Source organism: Gorilla gorilla, chromosome 21, assembly GCF_029281585.2.
Source record: "Gorilla gorilla gorilla isolate KB3781 chromosome 21, NHGRI_mGorGor1-v2.1_pri, whole genome shotgun sequence".
NCBI classification, from domain to species: domain Eukaryota; kingdom Metazoa; phylum Chordata; class Mammalia; order Primates; family Hominidae; genus Gorilla; species Gorilla gorilla.
Window position 1 is genome coordinate 60,766,042 of NC_073245.2, and position 17,355 is coordinate 60,783,396.

Genomic DNA, 17,355 nt, shown 5'->3' on the forward strand with positions numbered 1-17,355 from the left:
CTGCCCTTGGACCTCAGGATGGCATCCAAACCCCCACAGGTCCCTGCCCCCTTCCAGTCCCACCTCCCACCACTCACCCCTGTGTCCACTCGGTCATGGCCACACTGGTCTCTCCGCTGGCCTTGGACAGACCAGGCTTCCAGGAACCTCAGGGTCTTGGCACGTGCTGGCCCTTCCTCCTGGAATGTTCCCCACCCCCACCCTGATCCTCACCCAGTTACCTCCAGGAACCTCGTCACCTGTTAGATCTCAGATGAATGTCACCTCCTTGGGGGGATTCTCCTGTGTCCTCATCACCTCCTCGCCCAGGCCCAGGGCCCAGGTCAGGTCCCCCAAGGCCCCCCAAGGCCCCTCTTATCACACTGTGGTGTCTTTTCTTCCCAGCCAGGACCACGTGTAATTAAACAAGGCCATTGTTATCTGAGGACAACCCATACAACTAAAAAGCCCATTCAAGGTAAATTCAATTAAATTGAGTACCAAAATTTCACAACAAATGCTTTGTGATTTAGTTAACAAACATTTACCTTGGATTCACTTTAGGCCAGGTGCTGTTCCCCATACTCCATGTGTATTAAATCATGTACTCTCCAAAACAGGCACTACTACATCACCGTTCCCATTTTGCAGATGAAAACACAGAGGCACAGAAAGGTGGTTGCTTGTGTAGAAATCGGCATCATCAGGACTGGATTAGGTCACCCTGCACCAGAGCCCCTGCTCTCAGCCATGTACTTGCCACTTATTCTAAAAAACAAAACAAACAATCAAAAAAGGTCTAATGAGGGTCTTCTCTAGAAAAGCAAAGCTAAATGTGATGAAAATAAGTTTTTATTTCCTGTCTAACATTTGGGTTATAGTGGCAGATGTACCCCCATTCTTAAGTAATCAAAGAATAAATCAAGTACTAATTTTTTTGCATTTTTTTTCTGATAAAACTGTAGCCACAGTCAACCTCTTTCCCCCAGGTTTGAGTTTTGCAGCCTGATCAAAAGAGTCATTTTCAAAAACCCCCAGGGGCTTCAGAGCCTCCACAGGGGCCTCTCTTCCTCCTGGCACTGTCTCTATTCCCTTTGGGATATTCTGCTGGATTTGAGGAGATCCGCATTCCTGCTAGTTCCACTTCTTCAGTGTTCATCAGTCTACATGTTCCAGGTCCTCACTGTTGGACTCTGTGGGTGACGCAAGGAATGCTTCCTATTGCATGGTGGGATATACAGGCTCACCCACAGCCCCATGGTGAACCCATCCCACATCCGCTGTGAAACCCCTAGTAGGGACCAGACCAGTCATTCACACCCAGTGGAGTGCAGGCAGCCCAGCTCTGAGAACCAACTGTGAAATGTTCAGAAATTTTGTTAATTCATGTTAAACCTCTGGTAGTTTGAAATCAGCCATGTTGGGAGTATTTATACCAGGAAAACTGGGCTTTTCTTGACCCTAAAGTGCTGGTTTATCAGCCCAGCACTGAAGTTATACCTCACGCACAGCCCTGACTTTTGGATGGAAACCACCGTTATCCTATTTGGGGTCGCTTCCCAGTGGCTCCCATGTCCAAGACCCCAGCTTTCTCTTTCTCTCTTCACCCACTTTGGATTGTGAGCCTCAAAACCATTGTGCTGAAACCACTTCTAGGCATCAGCACCATTCACTAACAGCACACTGGCCTTTGTTCTAAGACAGGGATTCAGCAGTTACATAGATGTGCACTGAGCACTGAGCTGTCCTAGGTGCTGAAATGATTTCATCAGGAGCAATCAGAGGCTGCCTAGTCCAGGAATCTCAGACATTTGACCCTGGCTGAATGCCCTTATTGGAGCAGGAAAGAAGTGCAACAGTTTGCAATAAAATAGGCCTCTCCTTTGCCATCCAGGGACACACACAAAGAAGCAACAGTGAACAGTCAGTACTTTACCCAGATTCAAGCAACACATCCCGACCTATGTGGTATCCTCCCTGTGACACAGGAACGGGGTGGGAGAGGAGTTCTCTGGCCACTTGCCTCCCAAGCTCATCCATGGGAAAGCATCTTGCTCCCAAGCTGTCAGGGAGAACCACAAAACCCCCCTCAGCCGGCAGGAAGCTGGCCCCACCCTCTTCCCCATTCACCCCCTCACTTTCTCCCCTCCTCCACTGACACTCCTCAACTCCCTGGACTGTCCACTCCGCCCCAGACCTTCTCTCTTCTGCCCCCAGTGTCATGACTGTCAGCCATTCCTCCCTAGTCCAGAAATGTCCATGAGGGTGAGAGAGCAGGGGGAGGACAGGACCCTCCAGGATGACCTGGACTCAGAAAAAGAGCATCTAAAACACATCAGAGGCATAGCCTTGTGAAGCTTCAACTGCCAGCAAGTCCCATCTACAGACTCTGTCTTCTTTGCACAAACAGCATCTGCCTCCTTCCTGGCTTGTTGTTATCAGAATCTCAAGAGATGCCAGACCCCAGGAAATGTGGACAGAGGGGCTCTGATCCGTCTCATCTGTTTGACTATTTGATTAATATCCTCCTTTGCTCTGCCTTCCCCACCATTTCATCATCAGGCCCAGCCACAGGCTTGGCACATCGCAGGCACTAAACAAATACTTTCCTGAACGAATGATGAACACTTTGGTTTGGACGGGGGCTATTAACTTTTTGACCTTGGGGTGAGAACCATTTCACACACTTTCAATAACCAAGAAATACTTAATTGTAATTTATTCAAGGGTATTTTTTCTTTCTGAGATGTTGATTTAGTTCCTATTTTCGTTTTTGTCCATGTGGGAAGTAAACAGCAAATTGCCTGCATGTAGAATGTATTCAGTGGAGCTGCCTTAATTAGCTAATTTACTCATGTCTCACTGGAGAGCAATCAGAAAGAGTCCTTGTAGGTGCTGTTTAAGTTTGCAAGAGTGTCCTTCCCTTTCACAGCCACAGGTGTCCTGGGCAGCTGGACCTGGGGAAGGGGCAATATATTCCCACCCACTCACCCTAATTTCCACACCCAGCCGCTGACTCCATTGTAACAGAGCACTGGGCAAAACATTCCTGTGCCTAAGATTCTTCCTCAGGAGCGTCTTCAAATTGTGGTGGAAGCCCCTGAGTTTATGCCCGTGGAGCTCTGAACCCTGTAAAGGGCTGGCCAGGGGTGGGGAGGCTGTGCCCCACCCTCCACTCAGGGCTCACCCCAAGTCCCCCAGGGGTCCCCAGTACTCACTGTGAAGCAAGAAGTGGAGCACCCTGATGGGGAATGGCCCTGCCAGGGTCATGTCCCACAAACTGTGTAAGCAAAGGAGACAGCACCTGCTTTCCAAGGCCTGCCCAATGGGCCAAGGTTCAGCTTAGGCGAGAGGGCCAGGCTATCCCTACCCATGTTTCAGCTCAGGGGATAAAACCCTTCCTGCTACAAAGCTTCCTTTTACAAGCAGATAAACCCTGGCCAGGACTTCTAAAATCTTTACATTCAGGTAGCTTTTGGCCAATCTTTGGTGAACTGGTTTAATCATATTTCTTTACTGGAAGTCATTATCTGAGATGAGCAATTTTTTTACTGGGGCAGGTTTGTGACTTCAATGAGACTTGCCTTCCTTGTTTCTTAAAGGACACCATTGGAAATAGATCGACAATGTAGCACGAAGTACCTAGCACAGTGCCTGGCTCAGACATTCTATCAGCAGCTACCTGCCTCCAGTCTGTCCTCCTCTCTGTTTTCTGCATTATCTCTTTCTGTGGTATAAAAGAGACTTTTCTTCAAAGCTGTCTAGATTTTAGCCTTTGGAAGTTCAAAAACATTGGCCAGTTACCCATGTCATAGTGAGGCAGGAGAATAGGGAATTGGGGTAACCAAAGGTTAAGACATAAAGAACAGCAGGTGCAGCCAATTTTAGGCAAGATTAGGCAGCACACAGTCCACACCCTCACTTCTGCAATAATGAGACAGAAGGTTCCACTTCAGCCTCTGATTGGTCATGGACCAATCCTTCATAGGGTGTATCCAATCAGAGGCCTCTAAAAGAGCACCTAGAGGTGTTACCGAATTCTTTTAGCTTAATAAAAATCCCTAAAGAACATTGTAATTGGGGCTCTGTGAGCAACTTGCTTGAGCCCACTCCCACTCTGTGTACTTTCATGTCAGTAAATCTGCACTTTCTTTCGTTGCTTTTTCTGTTGCTTTGTCTGTGCATTTTGTTCAATTCTTTGTTCAGTGTGCCAAGAACCTGGACAACTCAGTCAGGACTTTCCATCTGGTAACAATAGCATTAATTGCAGTAAAAGGATGAGCTTTCTCAGGGCAGGCTAAGCCCAGCTGCCCACAGTCCTGACCACGATATCTGTCCCTTCTGATTTTTTTTTCATTTTTTTCCCAATTTCTTAGCTTTAAAAAATGTCAACTATTCAGAAATGTACAGAGTAGTACAGTGATCACATACCCTTCAAATAGCTTCATCAACTGATAACACCATGTGTGTGGGTCACCTATCTCCACGAGCATTATTTAAAGAAAATTGTGTGTGTGCATATGACTGTGTGTGTGTGCATGCATGTGTGTGCATGCATGTGTGTGCACAATTGTGCGTGTGTGTTTCCTTTTCTGGCAAAACTATTTGAAAGTATGGTGCAGGGGTCATGATATTTCACCCCTAAACACTTCAGTGTATATCTCCTAAAGAAAAAAATAATTTCTTACATAATCTCAATGCTATTTTCACACCCAAACATTTCATGTTGATGCAGTGATATAATCTAAAATACAGCCCAAAGTGAGAGCTTTTATTTTCAATTTAGCATCCAATCTAGGACCACACTGCATGGCTTGACATGATTCTTTCATTCCCTGCAATGTCGAACAGCGAGTCCATCATTTCATCTCTTGGGATGTTGACTTCTTTGAAGATTCCAGCCAGTTGTATTGTACCAGAAAGCCAAGAAGTGCTCAAAAGATGATGGAAATTGGTCAAAAGGAAACAGAAGCTATAGTCAGAGGACTTTCAATGGACAAATGTAGAAGTATTTGAGCATCAAAAATATATGGGAGCAAGAATGAACACACTGAATTTTTTAAAAAAGGATCTATGAGTTCATAGTGATACTAAAAAAAGCTGATTGGAGCCAGGAAGAATTCTTTACAGAATAACAGCAGCTGATATATATGAAGAATGACGGAATTTGAAAATGTTACAATTGACTCATTTGAGGACCATCTGTGGATGCCAAAACCATTGGGGGACAGATTTTGAAGAACAGGATATCCATAAGGTCCCAAAGCATCACCGCATATGTTGCTTGGCAATTACACAAGGGAAAAACGATCCTTTGCAATAGAGAAATCTGATGGCCAGCACTTTAACCAAGTGCTCAAGCTCAACACGAGCAGTGAACAGACATCTCAAGCCTCACTCCGGCTGTAATGAGCTGGGCAGAGCCTCCCTCTGTAGCAATCCTGGCCACAGCGTTCGGCCTGCACCTCCCCAGGGAAGCAGCAGACTCGGGCAGACTGTGGCCCTTCTGCAGGCCAGCGACACGGGCTCGTCTCACTTCACCCGGGTGGTCCACAGACACTGGCCCACAGACACTCCTTGCTTTGAGCTCTGCCCCCTGTCCAGACCTGTGCTGGAGTTAAGAGATACAGAGATGGATGATTTGCCTTCAAGGATGGGAAGGATGCTCAGGAATCTGTGTCCGGAGTCTCTGGCACTTGGACAGCTTCCAAAACAACTGTGACTCCTCCACTGAAGGAAGAAATGAAAATACACGTATCTGTTGTTTCTTCTTCCTGATCAAACCAGGTGGAACCGTTTAGAAAAAAATCTGTTGTTAGAGGTGCACTCAGGAACGATCTGTGGACTCTTGGTCGTCCTATCAAGTGAGACATTGGATGAAATAGGGACCATTATCGTCACTCTGCCATCAGGATTCGTGACTGCAACATCAAAAGGCAGCTGTAGAAGCATTGGAAAAGCACTTGGTGTAAAGGGAGCTTTTATCAGTAGTCTGAGCCCCTCTCCATTGCTGCTGCTGTTGGAAAAGCCAACTTGGCTGCAAACAGTAGCAACATGCTTCAGAGTCAGCCCAGAAGCAGCAGGAGGTGGAGTCTGCATCAGCCAAATCAGGGGTGACTTTGCCTGGGATCTGGGTTCTTTAGAGATGCCAAATATTCACTTCAGAAGCCTGCAGAGGTGGACCCAGGAGGTGTCACTCACTCAGTGCATATTTAAGCAGGGCTGACTGTGCACCAGGCACGATTGTAGTCTCTGGCCACAGCAAAGAACAAAACAAAGACCCCTGGCTTCAGGGAGCTCACGACCCACAGAGGGACAGAGGACAAGCAGGTGACAGCCCAAGACAGTGCACAAAGCAGAAGCTGGTGGTGCCGCCCGGGTCCCGCAGGCCTCACAGTCTTTGCCCTGCGATGGCTTCTTGCTGCCCCTGCTCTCCTGCGGGTCCTCCTCAGGCTGCAGGAGCCTGTGTGGCCTGGGAGTGGAGTCCTGGGAAGCTGCCCTGGGTGAACAGAAGCTGGCGGGGAGCAGACCTGGCTTCCCCGCCTCTCCAGTGCAGTACTCTGACGCTGCTCCTAAGCGTCTCCATGAGGTCTCCAGTGCAGCTGAGCACCAGCAGCCCACCGTGGGCACCTGCTACTTACCCCACCAGAAAGGGCATTTTTTCCTTCCCATCTCCCTCCCCACCGTCTTGCCCAAGCTTCCTGGGGACTTCAGGTGAACTGAGTCATGCCCACTCTCAGTCAGCTTCCAGAAGAATCCAACCGAAAGCCATGTGTGACACGCAAACTATGTCAGACAGTGGGAAGTGCACTGGAAAAAGACAAAGCTGGGAAGGGAGGGGGTGGTGGGGGGGGGCTGTGATTGCTCATGGACATCTGAGGAGCCCCCCAAGAAGGGGGCCTTGCAGCAGCTGCCCAGGCGGTGAGGGCTCAGCGGGTGGATGTCCCGGAGAGGAGCATCCCAGGGCGGCCAGGACTAAGGGTAAGATCCCGAGGTGGGGAGCTCCTGGCCTGTCCTAGGAAGACCAAGAGGCCATGTGACCAGAGCAAGGGGACACAGGAGAGAAGCAGGAAAGAGACCAGCAGGTGGAAGGCACCAGAGGCTCAGGGCCCTGTTGACCAGGGAAAGGCTGTGGCTGACAGAGTGAGGCTGCAGACCTGGGCTCGGTGCAGGGCATGGCTAATCTGAATCATTGAATAGAATAGACTGTGGTGGAGGCTAGGCAGGGAGACCAGGGAAGCCCATGGTGTGATCATCCCTCGAGAGCAGCCAGGCAGGAGCAGGCAGGTGGGCGGAGTGCAGGAATCAGTCCATGTGGATAGCAGAGGGATGGAGGTGCTGAGCGGTCAGAGGGTGGGTGCCAGGAGAGGAGAGGAGCTGGCCATGTCGGCCTGAGCACCTGGGCAGGAATAGCCACCATCACGGAGGTGGGGTGGGGGGGGTTGAACTGAGGAGGTGGAGAGGAAAACGCATGACTATTTGAGTTGGAGAGAGCCCAACCACAGCTGAATGCATGAACCTCGACATCAGCTAAAAGTCTGGGCTGGACAGAGAAGTAAACATTTAAAAATAAAAATAAAAGTCAAATCAGGTCAAAATCCCCAAAATATGTCACATGATCCTTTTCAATCTTGGACCCCCCATCTGTGGAATACATAGACTTGTGATGCAAACTAGGAACCAGATGAGGACCTGTGCTGTTGGAGCTGGACTACATGGATCCCCCACCATAGCCCCACACCAACCCATTGCTCTTGCCCCGGGCTGGGGTCTCCAGAAGCAGAGACTGAGATGGAGTTTTCAGTTCAAAATACTTCTAAGGACCAACACTTGTGAAAGGTACTTGGTGGGGAAAGGCAGGCTGGGCAGGGGAGAAGTTGATCTTCAAGGCAGGCCTGACGTGGCCTCCACAAACTTGCAGAGGTTCTGAAACAAATATTGCTTGTAGGAGTCAACCCATGTTGGGCCCAAATTACCAGGCTTTTATTCCCTGACTCCCCCAGCCACCAGGAGTGAGCTGTCCTGGAAAGGTCATGACCATGGACAGGAGGGCTCTCTATAGCTTTATCCCTTCTATATAAAAAAAAAAAATTGCAAGAAAATCTAAGATTTTACAATTATAATCTAGGGAGGTTGATAAGACTTTACAAACCAAGATGGATAATCTTGATATTTAAAAAACCGAAAATAAAAAAATTTGAAAATTTTGTACAAAAATGATTAAATAAGCTATATAAACCTGTATTTGTAAGTGAATACTAGACAAGGAGCTAACTTCTGTAATATACAAATTCTTACAAATTGACAAGAAAAGGAGGTGATGGCTATAAAGAGATAATTCACAGAAAAGCATATCTCTGCTCTTGAACTGCTAGAAATGCAAACTGTAAAAATAAAAGTACCCAAACCTTATCCTAAAATGCACAGATGTTTACTGCAAGTGTTGTTTATAGCTTCCCAGAACTGGAAACAAAACACATTCCCGTTATAAGAATGGCTGAGCATTTTGCATGTATAGTCACCCAATGGAATTTCCACAGCTATTGTAAAGAACAACTTTAATTTAGAGCCATATAAGATGTCTTGAAGGTATATCAACAAGGACTTAAGTGATAAAATCAAGATGTAGAAAAATGTTAGTTATGGGTCTGTCAATTCTGGTGATCTCTTTAAGGAGCTAACTTTTATCTTTGTTAATCTTATCTATTGCCTTTCATGTACTATTTCATTTACTTCTGCTCTTCTCTTTACCTACATATTTCATAGATACGTATCGACGTATTAATTGTACATATCTACGTATTAATTCTACATACTTCTGGTTTACTTTTTTTTCTAGTGTCTTGAGGTAGAATCTTAGGTCACTGATTTTTTACTTTTCTTTTTTGTTATATTACATTACCTTTAAAGATATAATTCTTTCCCTCTGCACCGCTAGCTGTGGCCCCCAAATTTTGATGTCGTATCTTATCATTTGGCAAAATTCCCTCTTAAATTCATTTGGACAAAACACTGGAATGATTTAGAACAAAATATGAAGCAAACCATAGTTCAATTGATGCACAAATTTAGCCAAAAGATCCTCCCTCCATAGCGAAGGTGAGAGGATCACTTGAGCCCGGGAGTTCGAGACCAGCCTGGGCAACATGGTGAGACCCTGTCTTTACAAAAGAAAAACAGAAGTTATTGAGGTTCGTAACTTGATATTGTGGCATTAGTTGAAAAAGCCATTTTACTTCAAAACTGGTTAAAGAGGTTAAAAAAATATTCTATCTGTCAGGAGTGAAACTGAAAGCTAATTGAGAATCCCAGTTGAGATCTTGGAATTTTGTTTGTGTGCTTTACTTGGAATTGTCCACCTTATGTGCTTACAATGACTGGGTGTCCCCCATTATCTGTACAGCTTTCCCTTAGTAATAGAATCCCTGTTAATTAGCAGTTTAGCTGGTGCATGGCAGCCCAGAAGAAGGACGGCCGTTTCCAGCCTTTCTTGCAGCAATGTGTGGTCAGGTGAGTAAGTGCTGCCCAGTGGAATGTGAGTGCAGGAGTGGCACCCCTGCCAAGTTGTGCCCAAGGAGGAAAGGGTGTGCCCAGCTCTTTTCTCTCTTCTCACTGGCCGAAATGCAGACAGGGGTGGGGCATCTGGACCAAGTGAAGGAAGCCAATGGCCTAGGGATAGCAGAGCAAAAAGACAGAGGAAAACGGGGTCCGTCAAAACTTCACAAACTGGAACTGGCACACCAGCTCAGCTGTTGACATGAGTGAGAAATGCACTTCCAGCTTGTATAAGTCACTGTCTCTACCACAGTAGCCAAAGCTAAATCCCAATGGATCCAGAGCCCAGAGACACCAAGTGATGACCTATGGATATTCTGATCTGGTCTGTGGAGACTGGGTTTCTCTGGGTATTTTCTACACAATCAAACTCAATTGAGGATAAATATGCAGGTTTTAGAGCCGTTAAACATAAACTGGGCCAGAAATAGAAGGAGCTGATTTTGTGGGTGGAAAAAATGAGTCCTAAACAGATGGAATGAATTACTCACCAAAATTAGAAGCATGTTTCCTACAATTTGCATATTAATGGTCTATCCCAAACACAAAGTGAAGGACCACAGGCCACATCTGGCTAGAGGATGTGATCAGCCCACAGCACTCGGGTCTGTACAGTTTGTTTTCAACATTTAAAAATGAGGCCAGGTGCAGTGGCTCATGCCATAATCTCAATAATTTGGGAGGCCAAGGCAGGAGGAACACTTGAGTCCAGGAGTTTGAGACCAGCCTGGGCAACATGGTGAGATGCTGTCTCTACAAAAAAAAAATTAAAAATGATCTGGGAATCGTGGCGTGTTTCTGTAGTCCCAGCTGCTACTCGGGATGCTGAGGTGGGAGGATCGCTTGAGCCTGGAAGGTCAAGGCTGCAGTGAGCGGTGATCACATCACATCACTCCAGCCTGGGTGAGAGTGAGACCTTGTCTCAAAAAAAAAAAAAAAGAATATTTTATATTAAAATATAGATTTCCATATTCCTCTGAAAAATCAAAGACACAGCAAACTGGATGCCCTTTTTACTGGGTGACTCATGGCCTGAGGATGTCACAGCCACCTCATTGCACTGGCCAGTGAGCCTAGACTTGCCACAGTGCTCACCACCTGCTGTCCCTCAACAGAGAAGGCGAGAGTCATCACTACTTACTACCTCTCAGGCTGCTGGCCTTTATTTCCATTCATGAAAACAAATCTTTCTACCCACCTCTCTATTATAAAAATAAATAGATGGAGAGCTATGTGTTTCAAGAAATGTAGTAGCATATATTTCTTTGTGAAAATGAATTCCCCGGGTATTTACTATGCAAACAAATATATTTGTGTTGGAAAAAATACACTCAACAGGCTTCCCTCATACACATGTCCCACCTGGCCTCTCGAGGCATTTGAGTTAGGACCCTGCTGCCCACAGTTTGTAGGTGTAGTCTCCGTCCTCCTAACCACAGCTCCCAAAAGCCAGAGCAGAATTCCTGCAGCCCCTTCCTTCTTGGGGAACGGTCCTGCTCACATTTTCCAGATGACATCATCCACGCGGGAGCCAAGTCTCTATTTGGAGGTGTTTTCATTGATTGTTTTTTCCTTCTTAGACCCAGGAAGTAACCCAAGCAATGTGTGCTTTTCCAACACGTCAACACAAACAGCCGCTTTGCAAACTGAAGAGGCACATGCTACCGTAATCACACGGCTGCTATTGAAATACTCAAGTAATAGACAAAACCCTTCATTTGGGAGGAAAATTAATTGTACACAAAGAGCACATTTCATCTCGAATTAAAGTCTTTGACATTCCTTTGGCAGAGAACCCTTCAGCTGTTTCTTTTCTTTTTGGCGTTAAGTCTCTCCTTTTCCATGAGAGATTTTCTTGGCAAACAGGGTCAGGCTTTGAGGTCCCAGGAGGGTTTTGCTGTCACTTCCCTTTATTGGTCATTCTGTGGCCTTTGTTGATGCTTCACTTGCTCCAGCCCATCTCCAGCCATGACTCTGAGACAGTCTCACCCCAGCCCTGTCCCTTCCTACAAGGTTCCCTCCCTGAGCCTTTAAAGAATAAAAACTGTCCCAAGTTCATGATATGCTGCCCTCCCAATGCCTGTGGCGGTCCGAAGTAAGCGAATGATTAAACATGATGAATACCAGAGCGGAAGATGCAGCGTGGGGAAAGAGCTCACTTTAGCTGCAACTCTGAGATTTGTTGCTGAGTGCCACAAACAACGAAATCAAGAATCTTCCCCAAACTAAAAAAAGGAATCCACCACAGCAAGTTTGAAAAGGGCAGGGAGGAAAAGTCCTGCCTCCTCGTTGGAGCAATTTGTGGCGGGGTTGCTCTGTGATCTCGCTGCCCAGTTAATCCACCCAGGCACCCTGGGAACTGTGCAGAGGGGACATCCTTGCCCCCAGAGGTCCTTTCTGAGGAGAGAAATGGGTCACCGACACCCTGTCCCACCATCTGCAGAGTTCAAGTTGTCCTGACCCTGAAATTTGCTAACTCACTTAAGACTTACCCCTCAGCCCGGAGGAGGAAAGGAAGCCAGCCAGTCCCCGCTCCTCAGTCATGGTCACACTTAGTTGTTACTGACATAAAACAACTCCAGTTTCAGCAGTTTGCTGGGAACATCTCGGTAGCACTCGCCCTGGAATCCTGGAATCTGGGATGAGAGTGCATTTCAAGGCTGCCAGAAATCTAGGACACGCTTTCAGAACCTTCTGTCATGCTAATGCCCCAACTGTTAGCACATGCATGAGTCTCTGCATCAGCAGCAGCACATGACCTCACCCCACTCCATGCCCAGAGGAGCCTGGGAAAGGCAGGTTTTAGCTTTCCCACCTCTGCAGCCCAGGGAGCCTGTGGGATGGAGGTGCCCACCCACCGTGCTCAGCACACACGTATACCTTGGGCTGGAGTCTGTTTTCCTCAGCACAGGCCCAACTCACTCATGCCCCTTCCTGGCCCTACAGCCACTAGAGCATGTACTGTACTCAGCACCAACATCTTCAAACCAGGATCTTTCTTAGATTCCAAGGAGGTGCTGTGAAATCTTCCATGTGGCCAGGGGAAAGATGGGTGGGCTGGATTCCCTTCCCCCCAACTTCCATTCCAAGCCCAAAAGCTCCCCTTTTCTTGGTTTTGCAAATTAGAGCTCAATGTGAGATTCTCCTTAACAGTGAGAGTTTGGGGGCTAAAAAGATGTTTGAACATAACCCATCTACTTCATCCTCCAACAGAAAAGCTGCTAAGTTATATTACACAGTTTCCCAAACTGTGGAAAGGTCCCCACAAAGATGATCAGGGCTCTTCATAGATGACCATTGTCCCACTGTCTGTTTTAATTGTATAAAACAATTTGGTGAGTATTAGAAAACAAAAAAGTAGCTCGTCCAATACATGATTTCACTGACACTATTGCCTAAGATAAATTGATAAGTAAACTGATTTTTTTAAAAAAAAAAGTTTTCATAATATTGGAGGCAGCATATGCAAATGACAAAAGTCACGAAGGTAGCTCGGGAATGTCTGGGGTTGAGAGGTCCGTTGTAGTAGGAAAATCTGAGGCTGGGAGCCTGTGGGCTGGGATAGGCACCCTCCCTCTGTACCTGCTGGCTGTGTGACAGTGGACATGCTGCATGACCTTGGACTCCAGCTCCTCGTCTGTAACATCATGAGGCTGCCATGGCTATGTGGGTTCCTCTCCCTCAAAGGCAAAGATCAGTCAGGTCATGGATACCAGGGTGGGGCCTACATAAGATGCCTCCCAGTTCCTGCTACTGAGACCTCCTGGTAAGACCCTGGACTTGTCCTCTTTAATCCTGGTCCCCAGCCCCTCCTGTGTCTGAGAACTCCACAGAGGCAGCCACTACATTCCTGTTTGGATTGAATTATACAGCTGCCTCTTGCAGCCAAAGGGCCCTAATAGATATAAATGGATCTAGATGGTCCCATCATCCTGGATCGTGTCCCAGATCATGTCCCTCTGGCCTTGTCGGCTGCACCTTTTCATGTCCTGGTCTTCCTCTCTCCTCCTGGGACCCCCTTCCTCACTCTCCCACCTTCTCTGCCCAGCCTGGCTCACATGTCAGCTCCTCCTGGGAGACCTCCCTGACCTTTCTTCTAAGGGCTGCATGGCACCTGCTACCCTGGGCAGGCTCACCTGCGGCCCTGCCTCCTCCTGAACTGACCCACCGCAGCAGGGTCTGGGTGGGTCACCTCACCCAGCTGGGGACTGGGGGACCACAAGTCTCCTCCCTCTCTAGACGGGGTGCCAGACACCCTGCTTGGGCTCATTTGGCTCCATAGGCCCCATCTTTCTGTCTGAACTTCTATTTCTCCTGACAACAATGTCTTTGGGTTTGTAGCAAACAGCTTGGTCACCTCCCAGCACATACACAACCACGGGATGACTCCACTGGTATATGTGGGCTATTGCAGCATGCATTTCATGGGTTGCGGGGTGAACATCATGAGTATGGGTCTCGCTCAAGCTTTGTTTTCCACTGTGAGAACATTCTAGAGAAGGCCTGGAAGCTTGTGGCATCCGCCAACATACTCTTAATTATAAATTTATCACAGCTCATAAGTCCCATGATTGGAGCATATCCATAGGAACGGTGCGAAGTGACCTTGGATTTGCTCTTGACTCCTTTCTCCCTCACATAATTTCCAACTGATCAGAAGATCCTGCCAGCTCTACTTTCGAAATCAGTTCTGACTCCCACCACTTCTCCCCACCTCCACCGTCCTACCCGGGACCACCAGGCCGCTCTCATCTCTTGCCTGGAATATTCCGGAGCCTCCTCACTGCCCCCGCCTCCTTCTCACCCTCTATGGGCCATTTCTTCCATGACAGCCACAGGGCTCCTATTAAACCCATTGAATCACATCCTTCCTCTGCTCAAAATCGTCATTTTGAGCAGCTCCATCATGCTTGAGTCAAATCAACACTCCTCACCATGGCACGAGGTCTTGCACACGGTCTAGAATCTTCCTAACTCTTGGACCTCATCCCCGGCCTCGCTTCCCTCTGCCCACTCCACCCAGGCCCACAGGCTCCTCAGTGACTTTCCTGCACTCCATGCTCAGCCCACTCAGGTCCTGCCCTCTTTGGAACACTCTCCCCTAGACATTCCCATGGCCCACGTCTTAGCTCAGCTGAGACTTTGCAGAGTGGCCTCTCCTGGCTTCCCCTGCAACTGTCTACTAGGGTGAGAGTCACCCCAATTTACCCAGGACTTTCCCAGTTTCAGCAGCGAAGCTCGCATTCCAAGAAAGCCCTCAGTCCCGTGCAAACCAGAATAGAACTACTGGTCACCGCCTGGTCGATTCGCTAAGCTGTGTGCTGCTTACTTCTGTTTGCAGGTCCACGTCCAGCCCCCTCAACCCTGCCTTGTGCCCCTGAGGGCTGACCCCAAGGGACTGCCTCAGCCAGGCTCCCTGGCCTCTGGCCTCACCGGGAATTTGGCTAACGAGAGACAGCAGGAAGTAGTTACGGCAAGATGTCGATTTCCCGTGCTCCCACACTGCTGGACGGCAGCTCCTGCAGTGGCCACATCACCTGATACCCACGGCTGCGCTTAGGTGTCCTTTTTCTAAGGTTTCAGCTCAACCCCTTTTTAAGAATGCTGCCCCATCCTCCCACCCTTCAGGCCTCAGGCAGCCAGGGCTTGCTCCCGGGTGCAGCACCACCCCCATGGGTTCTTGTAACCCTGTCCCACCTGTCAGCCATCTCTTCCTTAAACTGTCTTCACAGTTTCAAAAGAAGACATACAAAAGGCCAGTAAGCATATGAAACAATGCCCAACATACCAATCATCAGAGAAATGCAAATTCAAACCACAGCAAGACACCATGTTACACCAGTCAGAATGGCTACTAAAAAATCAGGAAATAACAGATGTTGGTGAGGATGTGGAGAATACGGAACACTTCTCCACTGTTGGTGGGAATGTAAATTACTGCAGCCTCCATGAAAAACAGTATGGAGATGTATTCAATCCAGCTATCCCACTGCTAGATGTCTACCCACAGGAAAAGAAATCACTGTGTCAAGGATACTTGTACTTGTATGCTTACCTCAGCAATATTACCTCAGCAATATTCACAATAGCAATGATATGAAATTAACCCAAGCATCCATCAACAGATGATTGGATAAAGAAAATGTGGCATATATACTTTCTGCCATAGTATTCCTAAATGTAAAAAATATACATACATATATATTCACAGAATAGAATATAGGGTAGGAATACTACATTCTATGAATAGGAGTAGCATTCAATAGAATAGGAATACTATTCTGCCATAAAAAAGAATGAAGTTGGCCAGGCGCGGTGGCTGACACCTGTAATCCCAGCACTTTGGGAGGCCGAGGTGGGCAGATCACAAGGTCAGGAGTTTGAGACCAGCCTGGCCAACATGGTGAAACTCCGTCTCTACTAAAGATACAAAAAATTAGCCAGGCATGGTGGCACACACCTGTAATCCCAGTTACTCAGGAGGCTGAGGCAGAAGAATTGCTTGAACCTGGGAGGCAGAGGTTGCAGTGAGCTGAGATAGCACCACTGCACTCCAGCTTGGGTGACAGGGTGAGACTCCATCTCAAAAAAAAAAAAAAAATGAACGAAATTATGTCTTTTGCAGCAACATGGATGGAACTAGAGGCCATTTACCTTAAGTTAAATAACTCAGAAAGTCAAAACTGCATGTTCTCACTTGTAAGTGGGACCTAAATCATGTGTGCATGTGGATATAGAGTGTGGAATAATAGACATTGGAGACTCCAAAGGGTGGGAGGGCTACAGCAGGGTGAGGGATGAGAAATTCCTTAATGGGTACAATGTACATTAGTGGAGCGATGATGACACTAAAAGCCCAAGCTTCAGCACTATGTGGCATATCCACATAACAAAACCGTACTCCTGCCCCTTCGATTTCTACAGGTAAACTCTTCAACCACACCTTGGTGATTGAGCCATTTGTGTCCTGCCATTTGTTCTCTGACAGGTACACCTGGCTATTTGTTTCCTTTCATAGTCATTATTATGACCTGAAGTACTGGAGAATGTCATCAAATCTAAGATGCCAGCAACTATAAGATGCACCATTATTTTACACACTGCTGAGAAAGGAAAAACACTGACAAACTGCAACACAATGACACTATTAAGATGCACTCCAATTTTAAATATCAAAATGTGACAACAAATGGTGTATTTCCAAATCAACAAAATATATTATGAATTGTGCTTTTTGTCTACCTCCTCCCCAGGAGTGTAAGCTCCCTGAGGGCAGGGAGGTTGTCTGATTTCTTCCCTGTTGCATCCCAATGTTTGGCTCATGGTAGAGGCTCAAGAGATACTTTTTGGATGAAAGAATAACATCCAGCCCTCCATGAGCACTCCTGTTCCTCAGGGTGTAACCCTGGCACACAGCATGCTGAGCCATGGTAGAGCACTTACCACCTTCCTATGACGATCTGTAAATGTCCCGTCATCCTCTTTCACCACCGAACCTTCCAGAACCGACTCCATCTTCTCTCCCAGCCTGAGCCAGAGGCTCGAATGAAGGTGGGGACTTCCAAGCTTCTCTCTCAAGGTCTCCGAGAGCTTTGCCCTTCCCTAGCCCCAACGCTGTTGCTGGTTAACTTTCCCGCAGTCTCAGACACCTGGGAGCCAAAGTCTTATGGAAACAAAATGGAAATGTACATAAGAAAGAGCCCTTGGGGATTTGCAGAGGCAATGTTCCCAAGGCTTAATCACATGGAATTGTTCATATAGAGCTTCTTCCAGCTTGATGTGAAGGGATTTAAACCCCTTCCTTCAATTTTATTTACCAGC

The 17,355-nt window shown here is 47.3% G+C and overlaps 1 long non-coding RNA gene across 2 annotated transcripts in view; it reads right to left on the bottom strand.

Moving 5' to 3' along the window:
• Positions 1-527: 527 nt before the first annotated feature.
• LOC129529151 (uncharacterized) overlaps positions 528-17,355 on the bottom strand; it is a 46,420-nt gene continuing 29,592 nt past the window's right edge. The window contains exons 4-5 of one of the 2 annotated variants that reach the window (XR_010132280.1): positions 16,978-17,197; positions 528-747 (exon numbers count right to left, since the gene is read on the bottom strand). This is a non-coding gene — a long non-coding RNA (uncharacterized lncRNA). Of the gene's footprint in view, positions 748-10,821; positions 17,198-17,355 lie in introns of those variants that run through there. The other variant, XR_008674588.2, reaches the window with a different exon arrangement.